This window comes from Oreochromis aureus, linkage group 5 (genome assembly GCF_013358895.1).
Source record: "Oreochromis aureus strain Israel breed Guangdong linkage group 5, ZZ_aureus, whole genome shotgun sequence".
Taxonomy (NCBI): domain Eukaryota; kingdom Metazoa; phylum Chordata; class Actinopteri; order Cichliformes; family Cichlidae; genus Oreochromis; species Oreochromis aureus.
In genome coordinates this window covers 3,752,274-3,778,040 of record NC_052946.1, presented here as the reverse complement: position 1 = coordinate 3,778,040, position 25,767 = coordinate 3,752,274, and the positions used below count along the sequence as shown (strand labels likewise).

General features: G+C 37.5%; 1 protein-coding gene across 1 annotated transcript in view; it reads right to left on the bottom strand.

Annotated features, from left to right (window-relative positions):
• LOC116317977 (copine-9) overlaps positions 1–25,767 on the bottom strand; it is a 269,801-nt gene that overhangs the window by 7,412 nt on the left and 236,622 nt on the right. The gene's annotated exons all lie outside the window — the stretch shown is intronic.

The following is a 25,767-nucleotide window of genomic DNA, read 5'->3' as shown; positions in this document are numbered from 1 at the left end:
CATAGTGACTACAATTCAAGAAATTTTAGTGCTTCAGTTCCTTGATGTGACCAAGTTTGTAGAGAATCCATGTTCTGTACCTTTTCATTAAGCTCTTGTTGTGTGTGTTGACCAAATGATTAAAATAACAAGCAAACATTATAATCTTAATACATTTTATTATATATTTGATTGAAAATACAATTCCACTCACTTGTCATATCCTGAATTAAATTAGAAATTTGGCCAAAATATTGTTGCAATGGACCAAACTGTCAGATCGGTCATCAGGACCAATTTACACTTGGAAGAATCTCTCTAGACAAGTTGGTCCTGGGTGAGGGGCCTGATTAAGAGTAATTTAGATAAAACCCTATGATAAAAACGCACAATTAAACATGGCTACCCTACCTGGAATAATTCTAGGGTGCCAGTCTGGAGCCTGACCTGGTGGCTAGGCCTTAGGTCAAAGCATTACGTGGGCCTACCCTTCTGTCGGCTCACCGCTCGCAGGTGGTGCTTTAGGCATTTGATGCTAGCACTTGGTGCATAGTCGATCATAGCACTGAAGGCTTTGGAGAGGAGGTGCTGCTGTTCCAGTCCCTAGCTGACAACTCTGGCTTTAGGAACATGGAATGTCACCTCTCTGGTGAGAAGGAGCCTGAGCTAGTGCGTGTAGAACTGTGGCTGTAAGATGTCATGTTATTAACCCCAGAACCAGAAGGTTCAGATGTACACTGGTGGTTAAGAGAGCCATCGAGATGAAAAAGTAGTCCTATCCAGCTTGGCTGGTTAGGACTCTGGGGTAGAAATTCACCGTGAGTCCCTTGGAGTGGAATTTGTGGCCCAGCAGAGGTAGTGTTTTCTCAGCCGGCTGGCAGACGGGGATGGATCATCTGCCTGCATCTGAGTCATGCAAAGTATGTGGTACAACCGGCCTGTGGACCAGTTGCTGGTCTAAAAACAGCATATGTTGATCTTTGAAATTTCTTTTGTCCTCCTCCCATTCCTGTTGAAATCTGCTGTTTCAACCAAGTAGGCCCTGTGGACTCTTCCTGGTAGGACATGCCCCTGAATGTAGCATTTGGCAGATGCACATGTTATCTGCTTCCAGCAACACGCACTTAGTACTTTGGAAGACTGCATGGGAGCATGTCTAGGGTGCCTGAAAACCAATCTCCCCCCTGTCCAAATGCGAATGCATATTAGATGGACACATTTGCAGGACCATAAATTATGCTTAAGGTCCTAGATGTTGTAGGGCTGTCTTACTTAACACTCTGTAGCTTCGCTTGGAGGTTAAGGACAGTGTCTCTGAATTGATAGACTGGGATTGTGGTCTTCAAGAAGGGGTTAGGGTTAAATTGAGATGAATGGCCAATTATTATGGGCCATTTGGTCCTTGTCCAACTATAGTGACAGCTTGGTTTTCATTGCTGGCAGCACGTCAGACCTGTTTTTTGTGAGAGTTGGAGTTCACCAGGGCTGCCTTTTGTCACTGATTCTGTTCATACATTTCCAGTTGCAGCAAAGTGGCAGATGGTCTCTGGCAGGATCAGACTTGTCAGACAATGTGGTTCTTCTGACCTCATCAGGAGGTGACATCCAGCGTGCACTAGGATGATTTGCAGAGTGGCTGAAAAAGGGTGGATTGCCCACTATGGGATGAGTTGATGGCCCAAATGGAGGAGTTTGGGATTATCTGGGTCTTATTCATGAGTGAAGTGAAAGTGGAGCCGAAACTGACAGACAGGAACAGTATAGTGTCAGTGGTGTGGCAGACAGCTATTGATGACCTATGGTCACTTGAGGTCTTAGGTGCAAGCAGTGAAAATGAACTTCCTCCTCATCCGAGAGGATGAGGAGTTCAGTCATTTGGGAGGAGCTCAGGGTAGAGCTGTTCCTGCTCCACATCGAAAGGAGCTAGTTGATGTGGTCTGAGCATCTGAGAAGAATGCCCCCTCATCGTCACCCAGGTGAGACATTCAGGGGCATGTCCTACCAGGAAGAGTCCACAGGGCAGACCCCTGACATGCTGGAGAGATTATACCTCTTGTTTGGTTTAGGAACTAGTCTCCCTGAATGAGCTGGAGGTGCTCTGGGCATCTCTGCATAGACTGCCCCTGACATTCAGATCCAAATAAGGGGGAGAAAATGCAGTGGTGACAATGAGATACTGTACACAAATAGTTACCTAACAGTTAAAACATGCAGCTGTTGATTATGTGATTCTACTTTCTAAACTGGAAAACAGCTGAGGTAAAAGTCCCAGCTGTACACTGAAATTGTGACAAGTGTTGTAGTAGGATGGGGCAGCTGTCTGTTACAGACAGAAATAAATGACAATAACAAAGACCACAGCATTCATTCACTGGTGTACGGACAGTTTTTAGTTTTACGAAAGGACCTGAAATGGGTGCATCCAAATAATAACCTTCTAAATAAATAGGTTTGGGTTTTTTTAACACATACATTTTAATTTTTAAATTACAGTATTACCTAATTTCATTAAAATTACTTTAACATTTGAAGCAGATAAACAAAAGAAAGTTGACTGTGCTTAATTTAGCTCCATTATTCAGAATTTAGACAAAATTCTTAGTTAACTTTTGCCAACTGTTTAAATAATGTTTGCTTTAAACAATTTGTGTTGCATAATTATTAAAAAGTTTGACATATACATATTTCCCTACACCTGAAACAGACGAACAATGTGACAGGACTACTGTTATACACATTACACTCGCACTTTCAGACAGCCTACAGAAATACTTTTACATACATATTTTCACAACTGTAGTTTTTTTGTGTGCTTAATTTATAATATTAACTATAAATACTGTGAGCCAGTCAAGAACAATCTGTCTAAAATGCTGAGACAGGAGTAAAGGTTAAACTAAAAGGTATTGAATCAATCAGCAGACTTGTGTTCTGTCCACAAACTAAGAAAATAAAGTTAAAGCGTAATGGGAAATGGGACACTGAATGGCAATGAAAATAAGATCAGAATCAAGTTTAAAAAGCAGTAACGTTAATAAAGATTTAGTCTGCATTACATCCAGGGGTTAAAGTGTTGTAGTTTTCTGATATTTAGTACTGAGTTTAGACGTGGCTTTGCTTCTAAGTTTAGTTATATTTCTGTTTCTGTTTTCTTGTCGATGTGCCTCATCTCCCTTTTCTGTTTACATGTTTCCCTCCTTGTGTTTCGTTCCATGTCTCCCCTGTCTGTCATGTGCTTTGTGCATGTTTTTTCCAGCCTGTCCCCTCCCCTCTCCTTTCGTGTCTCATCTTTCTTAATTTTTTCTGTATTTCCCTCAGTGTTTCTTGTTACCCTCGTACATTCCTTCCTCCCGGTCTCGTGTCAAGCCACGTATTCTTGTCTCCATCTTAGTGTTTCCTGTTTTATTTTGACAGTGTCACGTCCTGTGTTCAGTGTGTTCAGTTTAGCTTCGTCCTGTGTCATTATGTTTATCCGCCTCAGCTGTGTTCCCCATGTGTTTCCTCTTGAGATTTATGGTGTGAGTTGTCATTTGTTCGTTTTCAGGCTGTCTGTTAACCGTCCTTTGTGTTTCCATGTCTTCAAGTTATCCAAGTATTTCCATGTCTTAGTTTTCCCAGTTTAGGTTTTATGATTAGCTCTTGTCTAGTTTATTTTCTCATTTGGTTTATGTCTTGAATCAGTCACAATAAAGGCTCGCTTTTTGTTACATTCAGTCTTTGTGTTGTCTGCTTTTGGGTCCACATCACAACCTCCACACAGTCTGCAGGCCAGGCTGTGACAAAGTTTTACCTTACAACAATGACATACAACAATGCTGTGCTAATAGAATCAGGTGACCTCTTTAATGTCACAGAAGGCTATATTGTAACAACAGAAGCATCCAGATCAGTGTCCTACCAAATGAAAATAATAAAAAATATCCTGTATACTCAGGGTATGTGCTGGTAATTACACTCAAACAAATTCATAGTTAGTAGAAAGAATTCAGCGATAAAAGTTGACTCACTTCCAGAGTAAACAACGTTAATTACATCTCAGAGGAAAAAGAGAAAAAGTTCACTTGGAGTACTTTTTGTTTTCCTTTGGACTTGTTATCTAAACAATATGCCAGAAAGTTTTGTGTTGTTTTTTGTTTCCCTGCCTATATGACTGGATTCTAGTGTGTAAATAATAAGTTTGGCTGTGAAATGTTTATTTTGATATGTGCTACACAAAGAACTTCATTATGTTTATTTACACTTTTATCTCGTGAATAAAGATGACAAATATGGCTATAACAGCTCATGATTCTTCCCAAATCTTTTTGTATTTTTTTCCAAATCCCAAACCTTCAACCCAAACTGATGTAAACTAACACCAGCGAGAACACAAGCGCAGATCTGGCTACTGACAAGCCATTCAGTTGTCCCCAGGGACTGGCAAATATACGAGAGCAAAGCCAGTTTGGTCTTTCTGCACCACATCTGCTCCCTGATGCTCTCAAAGTGGGGTAAGCAACAAGAAGAAACTGTGTAAACCAACCTCGTTAGAGCTTATATAGGCCATAGGAAGTTAATATATAAAAGTGGAGGGCCGCCTGAGCCCCGCATCATTCTATTTATAGTTTGTCATCAACAAGCTGAATGAGATGAGCAAGTGACAAACAATCTGCAGTAATCCCAAGAGAGTTTTTTCATGTCTGAATTTAAAGCAGAGGGAAGGAAAGGAAAAAAGAGAAAATAAATTAGATTAAAATAAAGAATGGAAAGTAATGTGAATAAAAGATAACATCTGAAAAAATTAAAGGAAGGAAACGAAAAAGAAGAGGAAAGCAATTATAATAAAGTAAAGAGAAGAAAGTAAAAGAAAAAAGAAAAAGGAAAGGTTAAAATGGTCAAATGCAGGAAGAAAATGTCAAGGAAACAACAAAAAAGGAAATAAATATAAGGAAATGTAACCAGAAAGGACAAGATGTGAAGCAAAGAAAAAGAGAAGATAAAGGAGAGGAACAAGTGTAAAGATGCTGAGTGACAGATATTGAGGGCAGGCTGGTGGGTCTCCACATGTCACACAGAGATGGCAGATGGTGGCCGGGAGCAGAAGAAGCAAAGGGACGGGATGAACAGAGACGTGAGAGAGAAGGAGAAAGAGACAGAAATATATTCAGATAGAAGGTGTTGAAAAGTGGTAGTGAGGGTTCAGGTGTGTTGGGTGATCCCTTGCAGGGAGGGGAGGAGCCCACTGAGACACATAGATAGAAAGCCTCCTGCTGCTCTCAGTAACACATAAGACTGTGTGTGTGTGAGTAGATGCTCCACTGTTACTCTGCTCACAGTAATGTCAATGTCATGAAATATGATAGGGACCATTGTGGCTATTTCTCATTATCCGTCTGAATAATAGTATTATGAGTAGGGAGTGATCATCTCTGTGTCTCTGTGTCTACTCCAGCAGTAACAGGGGGACTACTCCTTCTCCACCTCCTCTGGCATCCCTGTGGCTTTGTTGTTTTTCTTTTTAAAAAGGCCTTTTATGTCTTTTGTTGAAGTGCATTAGCTATACAAAGAGGCATTAAAAATGCAGCAAGTACATACAAACAAATATGGCAAAACAAAGTGTCTGAACATTAACAGTGTTAGACCAGCCGATATGAATCCCATCGAGCACCTTTGGGACACCCTGGGTAGGTAAATTTATGAAAATACTATATTGTTGCATTTTTAATGGATGCTAGTATAGTTAGCCACCCCCATCCCACCTGCTTTGCAACTCAGATGCTGGAATCGAACCCGCACCAATCAACACAGGCACCTTGTGGTAAATGGACTGGTTCTTATACAGTGCTTTTCTACTCTGAGCACTCAAAGCGCTTTACACAACTGCCTCATTCACCCATTCACACCATGAGTGAACAGGTGAAGGTTGGACCTACCGGAGAAGTGATTGGTTATTATGATTAAAGATGATGTGATAAATGTGACAAACAGACAAACAATCTTTTATCACATCCGGGGCTTTTCTATTAAACGAGCACTTTTGTTGTTTAATATTATTAGTGTGAATGCTTGTAAAAGCATTCACAGTATTGTTGTTGTAATCTTTATTAGTGTGAATGCTTGTAAAAGCATTCACAGTATTGTTGTTGTAATCTTTATTAGTGTGAATGCTTGTAAAAGCATTCACAGTATTGTTGTTGTAATCTTTTTATTAGTGTGAATGCTTGTAAAAGCATTCACAGTATTGTTGTTGTAATCTTTATTAGTGTGAATGCTTGTAAAAGCATTCACAGTATTGTTCTTCTAATCTTTATTATTAGTGTGAATGCTTGTAAAAGCATTCACAGTATTGTTCTTCTAATCTTTATTATTAGTGTGAATGCTTGTAAAAGCATTCACAGTATTGTTGTTGTAATCTTTATTCTATTTTATTATTATTATTATCTATTCCGTACATTTTTTGTAGTCCTACTACTTCAAAACCGTTCAACTTAGAAAAACCATTCAAACACCGTTAGATTCCTCTTCTTTTGGACATGACTGCTTGTATTTTTTCATTTATAACATTTATATTTTTAAAATTATTCAACTTTTTCAACAAAAATTCCCATGTATTTCAATGGGGAGACCCTTCAAATCCTCATTCAACTTACTCATTTTCAAACTGTATCTACTTCAACATACGTTGACATAGAGCCACCATTCAAACTTTAAAACGAAGACAAGACATTCAACTATTCAACTTGTATTTATCTTTTCAATATCTGTTATACTTTTCTTCAGTTCCAGTTTAAGTTTCATGATGTTTTTCAGCCGTTTCAGAGTTTATAATGGGTGTGTATGGGACGGAATGTTGGGGCTAGAGTGAGACAGCTCAACTGCTAGAGTGAGAGGAGCAAAAAAATTAATCTTAAAATCTTTTTAAAACTGCTGCTGTGTCCGCAGCGTTTGCTCTACAGGTCTGATTTTACCCTCAAAACGTAGCCATCGCTGTCCTCTTTCATCCAATGTGTTTACTATTGTCCTAGGTGTTATGGTTCTTTCATAAATGTCACCAAAGCACAGACTCCTCCCTCCCAGTCCTCCATAGACTCCAATGTTAAAATGGCTCAGAAAGTTCCTTTGAAAATCAGAAGAGCAGGCTGTCTTTACACTGTCACCACGTCCATATAATAAACTCCACAGGCATGAAAACTGAGAATTAGGTAGACTAGACATTGCTGTCGCTCACGGTGAAAGAATTTTGTCAATACGACATGTACTTTTCATTTGGGAAGGATTTGTTTGGGGCTGACTTTTCTGTTCATTTTAAGCAGCAAAAGTGAGGTGCATGTCTGTGTGTGTGTGTGTATGGAGCCCTGGCTCAGTCACTATAGCAACCAGGCTCATACCTGCCTGCCTAACGAGCTCTCTCTCACTCTGCCAAGATTCATCTTGAACACTTCTCTTTCAACTGCTGCTGTGTCCACAGTGTTTGCTCTACAGCCATCATTTTACCCTCAAAACGAAGCCATCGTTCTTCTCTTTCCAACAGCGTGTCTTTCAAAGCTCAGAAATGTAAACCTTTTAAACTGTGTGGATCCAAGTGGAGGGATCATATTTTAGTCATTCAGTGATTCAAAGAATATGAACTTTTAATATTCATTCAGATGTTTTCTGACTCTAAATAGTCTTTTCTCATTACTCAGGTTTTTCTAATTTACATTTAAAACATTTTCAGCTATTTTCCAACTTCTTCTCTGTGCTTGTCAGCTTTTAGCAGTTCAGCACTTTTGTTTTCAGGTGCACATTTCTGTATTTTTCATCTCATTCAAAATTTTTAACTAAAAATTCAGCAATTAATACATTTCAGTGCATACATTGAGATTCAAGCATTCACACTGCAGTTTCTTCAGAAAATGCACTTTCTAGTTATTATTGTGTGGATGCTTTAGGCATCCACACTATTGAGTTCCTGTTTCTCTTTATTCTTTATTATCCTACTTTATTATTATTATTCTAGTTGCCACTTTTTGTACTTTTTTGGCACTTAACTACTTCCACAATTTTCAGCCGATTTTCACCGTTCAAATTTTAAACTATTCTGCTATTTTTGCTAATTCCTGCTATGACTTTTGGTATTTTCTGCTCTTATACTTTTTAAAATATTAAGCTTTTTTCCTTTAATTTGTCCCATTGAAATGAATGGGAAACTTCCATAATTCTGCTAAAACTTACTCTTTTTGAAACTTAACTACTTTCTCATACTTTCGCCTAGAACAACCATTCAAATTTTAAAATGTTCACAAATTATTGGGCTATTCATGAATGATTCAGCTTTTTCATATCTGCTACCGTTTTCATCTTATCCCTCTTTAAGTTTTGAGTTGCATCTTTGTGATTTTCACAAAATACATGCGTTGTTATGGTTGCTATGCAGTTGGTTCTAAGTGAGCCACTGTACCTTTGGCAATTTTCTCTTCATGTCCGAACAACTTCTTGCTACTCGCTCAATTTTCACTCAACCCACACAAATTATACATCAAAACGTGGGTATTTTTGCTGGCTTTCAGAAAATGTCACCATCATTGTTGTCAAATTTATAGAATTTTGGCAAATCTCCTCAGACCAACACAAAGTCGCAAAACTCTCCATAGAAAGTCAATGGAGAGCTTGTTCAAAATCACCGCTGGATTTCTGTAATGACAGGCATGTTCGAATCGTCATATCTCCTTAACGAAGCAAAGTTAAGACATGAGGCTTGTCCCAGTATATCTTCAGACACTCCTGACGCTCACAATTCAAGAATTTTTTCTCATCTATTACCATTTGGCCATGAATTGGGTTTGTTTGAGGGTAGGAAATTTGTCCCTCGCTCAGATTTCTTCAGATTTCAAACTCTGGAAATGAGGCACTTTTTTTCTCTCATCATATCTTTTGATGGATTTCCACAGAGACCTGAAAATTTCCATGATTGTTCACCAAAGCCTGCTGTCTCTTACGGTGAAAGAATGATATCAATACTCCAAATAGATTTAGAGTTAGAAAGCGTTGTTTGAGGAGCAAGCCAAGGCAGTTTTCGCTTGCCTCTACTCAGTTATGGTGCATTAGAAGTCAAATATCTTCAATAATTCATATTTTAATGATAAAGTGTCAACACTTTAAGATTCCCCATCTCTTCTGAACAAAGCGTTGTAAGAATGACTGTTCTAGCCCCTACGGTTAGGAAATTATGGCCATTTGTTTGAGAGGAATCCTCACTATGAGAAATTCACTGCAGAAATCCTGTCTCTGTGCTCTGTGTGTGTAAAAACGGCTGCACCTGTTTTGGCGGGAAAAAGTACACAGCCTCTCTGATTGGTGGATTCAAATTTAGCAGCTCCCAGGCTGCTTGATTGAGCTAGAAACTTGATTTTCTCTCCTGTGTGTGTGTGTGTGTGTGTGTGTGTGTGTGTGTGTGTGTGTGTGTGTGAGAGAGAGAGAGAGAGAAAGGGAGGGCGAGAGAGAGTTTTATGGGAGCATCTTATTGTATGATTTTAATTCAATATATTTAGACTGGTTGACTGAATTTGGTCCTGTGTGTGTCTCTCTGTGCATGTGTGTTTCAATATGTGTCCATATTTGTGATTGTGTGACTGTTATACTTTTTTTTGCTGATTTTCTTTTCATTTAACAATTACATTTGAGGGACACTTAGCATGTTCAGGATTTTTTCAGCTGTCCATTTTGCTTTTCCAATTTTTCTATTTAAGTTATTACTATTGTGCTAAGTCATAGCATTTCTGCTGCTTTTCAGTATTTGTGCTAAATACAGCATTTCTGCTATTTTATAAGATTTGTGCTAAATATAGTATTTCTGCCAAATATAGTATTTCTGTCAAATTACAGCATTTCTGCTATGTTGTAGTGTTTCTCTAAATCATAGTATTTCTGTAATGTTTAAGAATGTTTGGTGTTAAGGTTCAATGTTGAGAGAGGAATCCCAAAATAACCACAGATCTGGTCCGGTGTGCAATTAGACAGCATTTTAATAAACACATGTGTGAGTCCGACCGCTGTGCAGATTTCAGCGTCGAACTGAACTTACAATCATTAGACAAAGGCTTTATAGGGTTTGCAGTCTTCCTGTTACCAGGCAGACTTAAACAAAGCATCCGTCACTCCAAAACCACAATGACTCTTAACATAGTCTAAAACAACATCGTCTTGGCGCCGACGGCAGGTGCTTCCTGTCTCCATCCTGCCCAGGCTTATCTTCCTGGAACATCAAGTCCATGTTCTGCACAAAATGTCACTCATACAGGCACAACTTTGCAGTTATAAACTCTTACCTACTAACTGAGTCTATCTGTGTGTGTGTGCACGTGCGGGGGCGCGTGCATGCTGTGTACTGCGTACGTGTCATGACCTCTCGTACTATATGTGTCTGTATGTGTGTCTCGCCCTTAAATGCTCTCTTTGCTTTCAGTTTCACTTCTGCAAAAGCCTGCAACTTCAAAAGCCTATAACTTCCTGTCTCTGCCCTCTACACAGAAACACTGAGATCATAGAAGCATTAAAACATTTAAAATTATAGATTCAACTCAACCGTTTAAAGTGGTTCTTCTTGGACCTGTAATAAAGACTAATATAATACCCATATATTTGAACATCTGAATGCCCTGAATGCAACATCACTATTAACATGAAATGGTAATGATGATTATAAAAATAGCAGCAAATAATAGCAGTAAAATATTCCTACTCCTCTCACTCCGAGGAGTCATAACTTTGATGGATTTCCACAGAGACCTGAAAATTTCCATGACTGTTCACCAAAGCCTGCTGTCTCTTACGGTGAAAGAATGATATCTATACTCCAAATAGATTTAGAGTTAGAAAGCGTTGTTTGAGGGCAAGTCAAGGCAGATTTCACTTGCCTCTACTCAGTTATGGTGCATTAGAAGTCAAATATCTTCAATAATTCATATTTTAATGATAAATTGTCAACACTTTAAGATTCCCCATCTCTTCTGAACAAAAGCGGTGTAAGAATGACCATTCTAGCCCCTACGGTTAGGAAATTATGGCCATTTGTTTGAGAGGAATCCTCACTATGAGAAATTCACTGCAGAAATCCTGTCTCTGTGCTCTGTGTGTGTAAAACGGGTGCACCTGTTTTGGCGGAAAAAGTACACAGCCTCTCTGATTGGTGGATTCAAATTTAGCAGCTCCCAGGCTGCTTGACTGACCTAGAAACTTGATTTTCTCTCCTGTGTGTGTGTGTGTGTGTGTGTGTGTGTGTGTGTGTGTGTGTGAGAGAGAGACAGAGAGAGAGAGAGAGGCGAGAGAGAGTTTTTATGGGAGCATCTTATTGTATGATTTAAATTCAATATATTTAGACTGGTTGACTGAATTTGATCCTGTGTGTGTCTCTCTGTGCTTGTGGGACTTTTTGCAGCTGTCCATTTTGCTTTTCCAATTTTTCTATTTAAGTCATTACTATTGTGCTAAGTCATAGCATTTGTGCTGCTTTTCAGTATTTGTGCTAAATACAGCATTTCTGCTAAATCATACTATTTCTGCTATTTTATAAGATTTGTGCTAAATACAGCATTTGTGCTAAATCATACTATTTCTGCTTTTTATAGGATTTGTACTTAATATAATATTTCTGCTTAATTATAGTATTTCTGCCATTTTATAGTATTTGTGCTAAAACATAGTATTTCTACTAAATGCAGTATTTCTGGGTAATCATTGTATTTCTATATATTTCTGCCAGGTCCCCAGGGAGTCAGTCCTAATATTCAAATTTACATATCAGGACCTGGACGGCTTCCCAGCCAGCCAATCATATCTGAGTCCTGGCACATTTAAATTTGCATATTGGGGCATTCATGGCTTCCCAGCCAGCCAATCATATCTGAGTCCTGGCACATTCAAATTTGCATATTGTTGCCTTCATGGCTTCCCAGCCAGCCAATCATATCTGAGTCCTGGCACATTCAAATTTGCATATTGGGACCTTCATGGCTTCCCAGCCAGCCAATCATATCTGAGTCCTGGCACATTTAACTTTGCATATTGGGACCTTCGTGGCTTCTAAGCCCACCAATCATCTATGTCATATATCTCTAATATTTCATATTTTTATTTTAAATGGTCAGCATTTCAAGATTCCCTATGTCTTCTGAATAAAATGGTCTAGGAATGACTGTTTTAGCCCCTACGGTTAGAAATTTATGGCTGTTTGTTTGAGGGGAATTCTCACTATGAGAAATAGACTGCAAAAATCCTGTCTCTCTCTCTGTGCTGCATGTGTAAAAGCCTGCACTTGGTGCACCAGTTTTGGCGGGAAAAAGCACACAGCCTCTCTGATTGGTGGATTCAAATTGAGAAGCTGACAGCTGTTTGACTGACCTAGAAACATGCTGTTAACAGCCCCTGTTCACTTTTCTGCTGCTGCTGCTGCTGCTGTGTGTGTGTGTGTGTGTGTGTGTGTGTGTGTGTGTGTGTGTGTGTGTGTGTGTGTGTGTGTGTGTGTGTGTGTGTGTGAGTGAGAGAGAGAGAAAGGAGGCGAGAGAGAGTTTTTATGGGAGCATCTTATTGTATGATTTTAATTCAATATATTTAGACTGGTTGACTGAATTTGGTCCTGTGTGTGTCTCTCTGTGCATGTGTGTTTCAATATGTGTCCATATTTGTGATTGTGTGACTGTTATACTTTTTTTTGCTGATTTTCTTTTCATTTAACAATTACATTTGAGGGACCCTTAGCATGTTCAGGATTTTTCAGCTGTCCATTTTGCTTTTCCAATTTTTCTATTTAAGTTATTACTATTGTGCTAAGTCATAGCATTTCTGCTGCTTTTCAGTATTTGTGCTAAATACAGCATTTCTGCTATTTTATAAGATTTGTGCTAAATATAGTATTTCTGTCAAATTACAGCATTTCTGCTATGTTGTACTGTTTCTCTAAATCATAGTATTTCTGTAATGTTTAAGAATGTTTGGCTAAATATATTCTTTCTGTTATCTTATACTATTTCTCCTAAATTCTTGTATTTTTGAGAAGTTATCGTGTTTCTGGTAAGTTACAATATTTCTGCCAAGTTCTGCTATGCTATTGTATTTCTGCCAAGTATTATGTTTCCTCTAAGATATTGCAGTTCTGCTAAGTCACTACATTTTAGCAAAGTTCCTTTGCTTCTGCAAAGATTTTACAATTTCTGCAACTTTTCAGCTTTTTCAGCTAGTTTCAGCAGAAAGCTTCAGCTTTAAAGCATCCACACTGCATTTTCGCAGGAAATGCAAATTTTTCTAGTTATTATTAGTGTGAATGCTTGTAAAAGCATTCACAGTATTGTTCTTCTAATCTTTATTATTATTATTATTATTATATTTTATTATATATTCCGTGACGTTTTTTTGTAGTCTATCTCCTTCAAAACCGTTCAACTTAGAAAACCATTCAAACACCGTTAGATTCCTCTTCTTTTGGACATGACTGCTTCTATTTTTCTCATTTTAACATTTATATTTTTAATTTTATTCAACTTTTTCAACAAAATTTCCCATGTATTTCAATGGGGAGACCCTTCAAATCCTCATTCAACTTACTCATTTTCAAACTGTATCTACTTCAACATAGGTTGACATAGAGCCACCATTCAAACTTTAAAACGAAGACAAGACATTCAACTATTCAACTTGTATTTATCTTTTCAATATCTGTTATACTTTTCTTCAGTTCCAGTTTAAGTTTCATGATGTTTTTCAGCCGTTTCAGAGTTTATAATGGGTGTGTATGGGACGGAATGTTGGGGCTAGAGTGAGACAGCTCAACTGCTAGAGTGAGAGGAGCAAAAAATTAATCTTAAAATATTTTTTAAAACTGCTGCTGTGTCCACGGTGTTTGGTCTACAGGTATGATTTTACGCTCAAAACGTAGCCATCGCTGTCCTCTTTCATCCAATGTGTTTACTATTGTACTAGGTGTTATGGTTCTTTCATAAATGTCACCAAAGCACAGCCTCCTCCTCCAACTCCTCCATAGACTCTAATGTTAAAATGGCTCAGAAGGTTCGTTTGAAAATCAGAAGAGCATGGTGTTTTTACACTGTCACCACGTCCATATAATAAACTCCACAGGCATGAAAACTGAGAATTAGGTAGACTGGACATTGCTGCGCTCACGGTGAAAGAATTTCGTCAATAGGACCTGTACTTTTCATTTGGGAAGGATTTGTTTGGGCCTGACTTTTCTGTTCATTTTAAGCAGCAAAAGTGAGGTGCATGTCTGTGTGTGCGTGTGTATGGAGCCCTGGCTCAGTCACTATAGCAACCAGGCTCACACCTGCCTGCCTAATGAGCTCTGTCTCTCTCACTGTGCCAAGATTCATCTTAAACACTTCTCTTTCAACTACTGCTGTGTCCACAGTGTTTGCTCTACAGACATCATTTTACCCTCAAAACGTCGCCATCGTTCTTCTCTTTCCAACACTGTGTCTTTCAAAGCTCAGAGATGTAAAGCTTTAAAACTGTGTGGATCCAAGTGGAGGGATCACATTTTAGTCATTCAGTCATTCAAAGAATATGAACTTTTAATATTCATTCAGATGTTTTCTGACTCTAAATTTTCTTTTCTCATTACTTAGGTTTTTCTAATTTACATTTAAAACATTTTCAGCTCTTTTTCCAACTTCTTCCCTGTGCTTGTCAGCTTTTAGCAGTTCAGCACTTTTGTTTTCAGGTGCAAATTTCTGTATTTTTCATCTCATTCAACATTTTTAACTTAAAATTCAGCAATTAATTCTTTTCAGTGCATATATTCAGATTCAAGCATTCACACTGCAGTTTCTTCAGAAAATGCACTTTCTAGTTATATTTTATTATATATTATTCGACGCTTTTTTTGTACTGTATCTCCTTCAAAACCGTTCAACTTAGAAAAACCATTCAAACACCGTTAGATTCCTCTTCTTTTGGACATGACTGCTTCTATTTTTCTCATTTTTAACATTTATATTTTTAATTTTATTCAACTTTTTTCAACAAAAATTTCCCATGTATTTCAATGGGGAGACCCTTCAAATCCTCATTCAACTTACTCATTTTCAAACTGTATCTACTTCAACATAGGTTGACATAGAGCCACCATTCAAACTTTAAAACGAAGCCAAGACATTCAACTATTCAACTTGTATTTATCTTTTCAATATCTGTTATACTTTTCTTCAGTTCCAGTTTAAGTTTCATGATGTTTTTTCAGCCGTTTCAGAGTTTATAATGGGTGTGTATGGGACGGAATGTTGGGGCTAGAGTGAGAAGGCTCAACTGCTAGAGTGAGAGGAGCAAAAAATAAATCTTAAAATATTTTTAAAACTGCTGCTGTGTCCACGGTGTTTGGTCTACAGGTATGATTTTACCCTCAAAACGTAGCCATCGCTGTCCTCTTTCATCCAATGTGTTTACTATTGTCCTAGGTGTTATGGTTCTTTCATAAATGTCACCAAAGCACAGCCTCCTCCTCCAACTCCTCCATAGACTCTAATGTTAAAATGGCTCAGAAGGTTCGTTTGAAAATCAGAAGAGCATGGTGTTTTACACTGTCACCACGTCCATATAATAAACTCCACAGGCATGAAAACTGAGAATTAGGTAGACTGGACATTGCTGCCGCTCACGGTGAAGGAATTTCGTCAATAGGACCTGTACTTTTCATTTGGGAGCGATTTGTTTCGGCCTGACTTTTCTGTTCATTTTAAGCAGCAAAAGTGAGGTGCATGTCTGTGTGCGTGTGTATGGAGCCCTGGCTCAGTCACTATAGCAACCAGGCTCACACCTGCCTGCCTAACGAGCTCTCTCTCACTCTGCCAAGATTAATCTTGAACACTTCTCTTTCAACAGCTGCTGTGTCCACAGTATTTGCCCTACAGCCATCATTTTACCCTCAAAATGAAGCCATCGTTCTTCTCTTTCCAACAGCGTGTCTTTCAAAGCTCAGAGATGTAAACCTTTAAAACTGTGTGGATCCAAGTGGAGTGATCATATTTTAGTCATTCAGTGATTCAAAGAATATGAACTTTTAATATTCATTCAGATGTTTTCTGACTCTAAATAGTCTTTTCTCATTACTTAGGTTTTTCTAATTTACATTTAAAACATTTTCAGCTCTTTTCCAACTTCTTCTGTGTGGATTTCAGCTTTTAGCAGTTCAGCACTTTTGTTTTCAGGTGAAAATTTCTGTATTTTTCATCTCATTCAACATTTTTAACTTAAAATTCAGCAATTAATTCTTTTCAGTGCATATATTCAGATTCAAGCATTCACACTGCAGTTTCTTCAGAAAATGCACTTTCTAGTTATTATTAGTAGTGAATGCTTGTAAAAGCATTCACAGTATTGTTCTTCTAATCTTTATTATTATTATTATTATTATATTTTATTATATATTCCGTGACGTTTTTTTGTACTGTATCTCCTTCAAAACCGTTCAACTTAGAAAAACCATTCAAACACCATTAGATTCCTCTTCTTTTGGACACGACTGCTTCTATTTTTCTCATTTTTAACATTTATATTTTTAATTTTATTCAACTTTTTCAACAAAATTTCCCATGTATTTCAATGGGGAGACCCTTCAAATCCTCATTCAACGTACTCATTTTCAAACTGTATCTACTTCAACATACGTTGACATAGAGCCACCATTCAAACTTTAAAACGAAGACAAGACATTCAACTATTCAACTTGTATTTATCTTTTCAATATCTGTTATACTTTTTCTTCAGTTCCAGTTTAAGTTTCATGATGATTTTTCAGCCGTTTCAGAGTTTATAATGGGTGTGTATGGGACGGAATGTTGGGGCTAGAGTGAGACAGCTCAACTGCTAGAGTGAGAGGAGCGAAAAAAATTAATCTTAAAATCTTTTTAAAACTGCTACTGTGTCCGCAGCGTTTGCTCTACAGGTATGATTTTACCCTCAAAACGTAGCCATCGCTGTCCTCTTTCATCCAGTGTGTTTACTATTGTGCTAGGTGTTATGGTTCTTTCATAAATGTCACCAAAGCACAGACTCCTCCCTCCAACTCCTCCATAGACTCCAATGTTAAAATGGCTCAGAAAGTTCGTTTGAAAATCAGAAGAGCAGGCTGTCTTTACACTGTCACCACGTCCATATAATAAACTCCACAGGCATGAAAACTGAGAATTAGGTAGACTAGACATTGCTGTCGCTCACGGTGAAAGAATTTTGTCAATACGACATGTACTTTTCATTTGGGAAGGATTTGTTTGGGGCTGACTTTTCTGTTCATTTTAAGCAGCAAAAGTGAGGTGCATGTCTGTGTGCGTGTGTATGGAGCCCCTGGCTCAGTCACTATAGCAACCAGGCTCACACCTGCCTGCCTAACGAGCTCTCTCTCACTCTGCCAAGATTCATCTTGAACACTTCTCTTTCAACTGCTGCTGTGTCCACAGTGTTTGCTCTACAGCCATCATTTTACCCTCAAAATGTCGCCATCGTTGTTCTCTTTCCAACACCGTGTCTTTCAAAGCTCAGAGATGTAAAGCTTTAAAACTGTGTGGATCCACGTGGAGGGATCACACTTTAGTCATTCAGTGATTCAAAGAATATGAACTTTTAATATTCATTCAGATGTTTTCTGACTCTAAATTTTCTGTTCTCATTTCTTAGGTTTTCCAAATTTTAATTTAAAAACTTTTCAGCTATTTTCCAACTTCTTCTGTGTGAACATCAGCTTTCAAAAGTTCTGCACTTTTGTTTTCAGGTTAAAAACTCTGTATTTTCAGGCTCATTCAACATTTTTATTTTTAACTTAAAATTCAGCAATTAATTCATTTCAGTGCATACATTCAGATTCATGCATTCACACTGCAGTTTCTTCAGAAAATGCACTTTCTAGTTATTATATTTTATTATATATTCCGTACGTTTTTTGTAGTCTATCTCCTTCAAAACCGTTCAACTTAGAAAAACCATTCAAACACCGTTAGATTCCTCTTCTTTTGGACATGACTGCTTCTATTTTTCTCATTTTTAACATTTATATTTTTAATTTTATTCAACTTTTTCAACAAAAATTTCCCATGTATTTCAATGGGAGACCCTTCAAATCCTCATTCAACTTACTCATTTTCAAACTGTATCTACTTCAACATAGGTTGACATAGAGCCACCATTCAAACTTTAAAACGAAGACAAGACATTCAACTATTCAACTTGTATTTATCTTTTCAATATCTGTTATACTTTTCTTCAGTTCCAGTTTAAGTTTCATGATGTTTTTCAGCCGTTTCAGAGTTTATAATGGGTGTGTATGGGACGGAATGTTGGGGCTAGAGTGAGACAGCTGAACTGCTAGAGTGAGAGGAGCAAAAAAATTAATCTGAAAATATTTTTTAAAACTGCTGCTGTGTCCACGGTGTTTGCTCTACAGGTATGATTTTACCCTCAAAACGTAGCCATCGCTGTCCTCTTTCATCCAATGTGTTTACTATTGTACTAGGTGTTATGGTTCTTTCATAAATGTCACCAAAGCACAGCCTCCTCCCTCCAACTCCTCCATAGACTCTAATGTTAAAATGGCTCAGAAGGTTCGTTTGAAAATCAGAAGAGCATGGTGTTTTACACTGTCACCACGTCCATATAATAAACTCCACAGGCATGAAAACTGAGAATTAGATAGACTGGACATTGCTGCCGCTCACGGTGAAGGAATTTCGTCAATAGGACCTGTACTTTTCATTTGGGAGCGATTTGTTTCGGCCTGACTTTTCTGTTCATTTTAAGCAGCAAAAGTGAGGTGCATGTCTGTGTGCGTGTGTATGGAGCCCCTGGCTCAGTCACTATAGCAACCAGGCTCACACCTGCCTGCCTAACGAGCTCTCTCTCACTCTGCCAAGATTCATCTTGAACACTTCTTTTTCAACAGCTGCTGTGTCCACAGTGTTTGGTCTACAGCCATCATTTTACCCTCAAAACGTCGCCATCGTTCTTCTTTTTCCAACAGCGTGTCTTTCAAAGCTCAGAGATGTAAACCTTTAAAACTGTGTGGATCCAAGTGGAGGGATCATATTTTAGTCATTCAGTGATTCAAAGAATATGAACTTTTAATATTCATTCAGATGTTTTCTGACTCTAAATAGTCTTTTCTCATTACTCAGGTTTTTCTAATTTACATTTAAAACATTTTCAGCTATTTTCCAACTTCTTCTCTGTGCTTGTCAGCTTTTAGCAGTTCAGCACTTTTGTTTTCAGGTGCAAATTTCTGTATTTTTCATCTCATTCAAAATTTTTAACTAAAAATTCAGCAATTAATACATTTCAGTGCATACATTCAGATTCAAGCATTCACACTGCAGTTTCTTCAGAAAATGCACTTTCTAGTTAGTGTGAATGCTTGTAAAAGCATTCACAGTATTGTTGTTGTAATCTTTCTTATTATCTATTATTCCATATTCCGTACGTTTTTTGGCATCTATCTCCTTCAAAACCGTTCAACTTAGAAAAACCAATCAAACACCGTTAGATTCCTCTTCTTTAGGACATGACTGCTTCTATTTTTCTCATTTATAACATTTATATTTTTAAAATTATTCAACTTTTTCAACAAAAATTTCCCATGTATTTCAATGGGAGACCCTTCAAATCCTCATTCAACTTACTCATTTTCAAACTGTATCTACTTCAACATACGTTGACATAGAGCTACCATTCAAACTTTAAAACGAAGACAAGACATTCAACTATTCAACTTGTATTTATCTTTTCAATATCTGTTATACTGTTTCTTCAGTTCCACTTTAAGTTTCATGATGTTTTTTCAGCCGTTTCAGAGTTTATAATGGGTGTGTATGGGACGGAATGTTGGGGCTAGAGTGAGACAGCTGAACTGCTAGAGTGAGAAGAGCGAAAAAATTAATCTTAAAATCTTTTTTAAAACTGCTGCTGTGTCCGCAGCGTTTGCTCTACAGGTCTGATTTTACCCTCAAAACGTAGCCATCGCTGTCCTCTTTCATCCAATGTGTTTACTATTGTACTAGGTGTTATGGTTCTTTCATAAATGTCACCAAAGCACAGCCTCCTCCTCCAACTCCTCCATAGACTCTAATGTTAAAATGGCTCAGAAGGTTCGTTTGAAAATCAGAAGAGCATGGTGTTTTACACTGTCACCACGTCCATATAATAAACTCCACAGGCATGAAAACTGAGAATTAGGTAGACTGGACATTGCTGGCGCTCACGGTGAAAGAATTTCGTCAATAGGACCTGTACTTTTCATTTGGGAGCGATTTGTTTGGCCTGACTTTTCTGTTCATTTTAAGCAGCAAAAGTGAGGTGCATGTCTGTGTGCGTGTGTACTGAGCCATTGGGTGCAGTTACTATAGCAACCAGGCTCACACCTGCCTGCCTAACGAGCTCTGTCTCTCACTGTGCCAAGATTCATCTTAAACACTTCTCTTTCAACTGCTGCTGTGTCCACAGTGTTTGCTCTACAGCCATCATTTTACCCTCAAAACGAAGCCATCGTTCTTCTCTTTCCAACAGCATGTCTTTCAAAGCTCAGAGATGTAAACCTTTAAAAGTGTGTGGATCCAAGTGTAGGGATTACACTTTAGTCATTCAGTGATTCAAAGAATATGAACTTTTAATATTCATTCAGGTGTTTTCTGACTCTAAATTTTCTGTTCTCATTTCTTAGGTTTTCCAAATTTTAATTTAAAAACTTTTCAGCTATTTTCCAAATTCTTCTGTGTGAACATCAGCTTTCAAAAGTTCTGCACTTTTGTTTTCAGGTTAAAAACTCTGTATTTTCAGGCTCATTCAACATTTTTATTTTTAACTTAAAATTCAGCAATTAATTCATTTCAGTGCATACATTCAGATTCAAGCATTCACACTGCAGTTTCTTCAGAAAATGCACTTTCTAGTTATTATTATATCATATTCGTGACGTTTTTGGCATCTATCTCCTTCAAAACCGTTCAACTTAGAAAACCATTCAAACACCGTTAGATTCCTCTTCTTTTGGACATGACTGCTTCTATTTTTCTCATTTATAACATTTATATTTTTAAAATTATTCAAATTTTTTTCAACAAAATTTTCCATGTATTTCAATGGGGAGACCCTTCAAATCCTCATTCAACTTACTCATTTTCAAACTGTATCTACTTCAACATACGTTGACATAGAGCTACCATTCAAACTTTAAAACGAAGACAAGACATTCAACTATTCAACTTGTATTTATCTTTTCAATATCTGTTATACTTTTTCTTCAGTTCCAGTTTAAGTTTCATGATGTTTTTTCAGCCGTTTCAGAGTTTATAATGGGTGTGTATGGGACGGAATGTTGGGGCTAGAGTGAGACAGCTGAACTGCTAGAGTGAGAGGAGCGAAAAAATTAATCTTAAAATCTTTTTAAAACTGCTGCTGTGTCCGCAGCGTTTGCTCTACAGGTATGATTTTACCCTCAAAACGTAGCCATCGCTGTCCTCTTTCATCCAATGTGTTTACTATTGTGCTAGGTGTTATGGTTCTTTCATAAATGTCACCAATGCACAGCCTCCTCCCTCCAACTCCTCCATAGACTCTAATGTTAAAATGGCTCAGAAGGTTCGTTTGAAAACCAGAAGTACAGGCTGTCTTTACACTGTCACCACGTCCATATAATAAACTCCACAGGCATGAAAACTGAGAATTAGGTAGACTGGACATTGCTGCCGCTCATGGTGAAAGAATTTTGTCAATAGGACCTGTACTTTTCATTTGGGAGCGATTTGTTTCGGCCTGACTTTTCTATTCATTTTAAGCAGCAAAAGTGAGGTGCATGTCTGTGTGGCGTGTGTATGGAGCCAGTGGGTGCAGTCACTATAGCAACCAGGCTCACACCTGCCTGCCTAATGAGCTCTGTCTCTCACTCTGCCAAGATTCATCTTAAACACTTCTCTTTCAACTGCTGCTGTGTCCACAGTGTTTGCTCTACAACCATCATTTTACCCTCAAAACGTCACCATCGTTGTTCTCTTTCCAACAGAGTGTCTTTGAAAGCTCAGATATGTAAAGTTTTTAAACTGTGTGGATCCAAGTGGAGGGATCACATTTTAGTCATTCAGTGATTCAAAGAATATGAACTTTTAATATTCATTCAGGTGTTTTCTGACTCTAAATTTTCTGTTCTCATTTCTTAGGTTTTCCAAATTTTAATTTAAAAACTTTTCAGCTATTTTCCAACTTCTTCTGTGTGAACATCAGCTTTCAAAAGTTCTGCACTTTTGTTTTCAGTTTAATAAATCTGCATTTTCCAGCTCATTCAACATTTTTATTTTTAACTCAAAATTCAGCAATTAATTCATTTCAGTGCATACATTCAGATTCAAGCATTCACACTGCAGTTTCTTCAGAAAATGCACTTTCTAGTTATTATTATATATTCCGTACGTTTTTTGGCATCTATCTCCTTCAAAACCGTTCAACTTAGAAAAACCATTCAAACACCGTTAGATTCCTCTTCTTTTGGACATGACTGCTTCTACTTTTCTCATTTATAACATTTATATTTTTAAAATTATTCAACTTTTTCAACAAAAATTTCCCATGTATTTCAATGGGAGACCCTTCAAATTCTCCTTCAACTTACTCCTCTTTAAACTGTATGTACTTCCACATACGTTGACATAGATCCACCATTCAAACTTTAAAACGAAGACAAGACATTCAACTATTCAACTTGTATTTATCTTTTCAATATCTATTATACTTTTCTTCAGTTCCAGTTTAAGTTTCATGATGATTTTTCAGCCGTTTCAGAGTTTATAATGGGTGTGTATGGGACGGAATGTTGGGGCTAGAGTGAGACAGCTCAACTGCCAGAGTGAGAGGAGCGGAAAAATTAATCTTAAAATATTTTTAAAACTGCTGCTGTGTCCACAGCGTTTGCTCTACAGGTATGATTTTACCCTCAAAACGTAGCCATCGCTGTCCTCTTTCATCCAATGTGTTTACTATTGTACTAGGTGTTATGGTTCTTTCATAAATGTCACCAAAGCACAGCCTCCTCCCTCCAACTCCTCCATAGACTCTAATGTTAAAATGGCTCAGAAGGTTCGTTTGAAAACCAGAAGAGCATGGTGTTTTTACACTGTCACCACGTCCATATAATAAACTCCACAAGCATGAAAACTGAGAATTAGGTAGACTGGACATTGCTGCCGCTCACGGTGAAAGAATTTCGTCAATAGGACCTGTACTTTTCATTTGGGAGCGATTTGTTTCGACCTGACTTTTCTGTTCATTTTAAGCAGCAAAAGTGAGGTGCATGTCTGTGTGCGTGTGTATGGAGCCATTGGGTGCAGTCACTATAGCAACCAGGCTCACACCTGCCTGCCTAACGAGCTCTGTCTCTCACTGTGCCAAGATTCAACTTAAACACTTCTCTTTAAACTGCTGCTGTGTCCACAGTGTTTGCTCTACAGCCATCATTTTACCCTCAAAACAACGCCATCGTTGTTCTCTTTGCAACAACGTGACTTTGAAAGCTCAGACATTTAAACTTTTTAAACTGTGTAGATCCAAGTGGAGGTATCACATTTTAGTAATTCAGTGATTTAAAGAATATGAAATTTTAATATTCATTCAGATGTTTTCTGACTTTAAATTTTCTTTTGTCATTTCTTAGGTTTTTCTAATTTCCATTTAAAACATTTTCAATTATTTTCCAACTTCTTCTGCGTGGATGTCAGCTTTTAGCAGTTTAGCACTTTTGTTTTCAGGCGAAAATTTCTGTATTTTTCATCTCATTCAAAATTTTTAACTTAAATTCAGCAATTAATTCATTTCAGTGCATACATTCAGATTCAAGCATTCACACTGCAGTTTCTTCAGAAAATGCAATTTCTAGTTCTATTTTATTATTATTATAGATTCAGACGCGTTTTTGTAGTCCTACTCCTTCAAAACCGTTCAACTTAGAAAAACCATTCAAACATCGTTAGATTCCTCTTCTTTTGGACATGACTGCTTCTATTTTTCTTATTTTTAACATTTATATTTTTAAAATTATTCAACTTTTTTCAACAAAAATTTCCCATGTATTTCAATGGGGAGACCCTTCAAATTCTTCTTCAACTCACTCCTCTTTAAACTGTATCTACTTCCACATACGTTGACATAGAACCACCATTCAAACTTTAAAACGAAGACAAGACATTCAACTATTCAACTTGTATTTATCTTTTTAATATCTATTATACTTTTCTTCAGTTCCAGTTTAAGTTTCATGATGATTTTTCAGCCGTTTCAGAGTTTATAATGGGTGTGTATGGGACGGAATGTTGGGGCTAGAGTGAGACAGCTCAACTGCCAGAGTGAGAGGAGCAAAAAAATTAATCTTAAAATATTTTTTAAAACTGCTGCTATGTCCACAGCGTTTGCTCTACAGGTATGATTTTACCCTCAAAACGTAGCCATCGCTGTCCTCTTTCATCCAGTGTGTTTACTATTGTACTAGGTGTTATGGTTCTTTCATAAATGTCACCAAAGCACAGCCTCCTCCCTCCAACTCCTCCATAGACTCTAATGTTAAAATGGCTCAGAAGGTTCGTTTGAAAATCAGAAGAGCATGCTGTTTTACACTGTCACCACGTCCATATAATAAACTCCACAGGCATGAAAACTGAGAATTAGGTAGACTGGACATTGCTGCCGCTCACGGTGAAAGAATTTCGTCAATAGGACCTGTACTTTTCATTTGGGAGCGATTTGTTTCGAGCTGACTTTTCTATTCATTTTAAGCAGCAAAAGTGAGGTGCATGTCTGTGTGCGTGTGTATGGAGCCATTGGGTGCAGTCACTATAGCAACCAGGCTCACACCTGCCTGCCTAACGAGCTCTCTCTCACTGTGCCAAGATTCATCTTAAACACTTCTCTTTCAACTGCTGCTGTGTCCACAGTGTTTGCTATCAGCCATCATTTTACCCTCAAAAGCGTCGCCATCGTTCTTCTCTTTCCAGCACCGTGTCTTTCAAATCTCAGAGATGTAAACTTTTTAAATTGTGTGGATCCAAGTGGAGGGATCACATTTTAGTCATTCAGTGATTAAAGGAATATGAACTTTTAATATTCATTCATATGTTTTCTGACTCTAAATTTCCTTTTCTCATTTCTTAGGTTTTTCTAATTTACATTTAAAACATTTTCAGCTCTTTTCCAACTTCTGTGTGGATGTCAGCTTTTAGCAGTTCAGCTTTTTTGTTTTGAAGTGCAAATTTCTGTATTTTTCGTCTCATTCAACATTTTTAACTTAAAATTCAGCAATTAATTCATTTCAGTGCATACATTCAGATTCAAGCATTCACACTGCAGTTTCTTCAGAAAATGCACTTTCTAGTTAGTGTGAATGCTTGTAAAAGCATTCACAGTATTGTTCTTCTAATCTTTATTATTAGTGTGAATGCTTGTAAAAGCATTCACAGTATTGTTCTTCTAATCTTTATTATTATATTTTATTATAGATTCCGTACGTTTTTTGTATTCTATCTCCTTCAAAAAAGTTCAACTTAGAAAAACCATTCAAACACCGTTAGATTCCTCTTCATTAGGACATGACTGCTTCTATTTTTCTCATTTTTAACATTTATATTTTTAAAATTATTCAACTTTTTCAACAAAATTTCCCATGTATTTCAATGGGGAGACCCTTCAAATCCTCATTCAACTTACTCATTTTCAAACTGTATCTACTTCAACATACGTTGACATAGAGCCACCATTCAAACTTTAAAACGAAGACAAGACATTCAACTATTCAACTTGTATTTATCT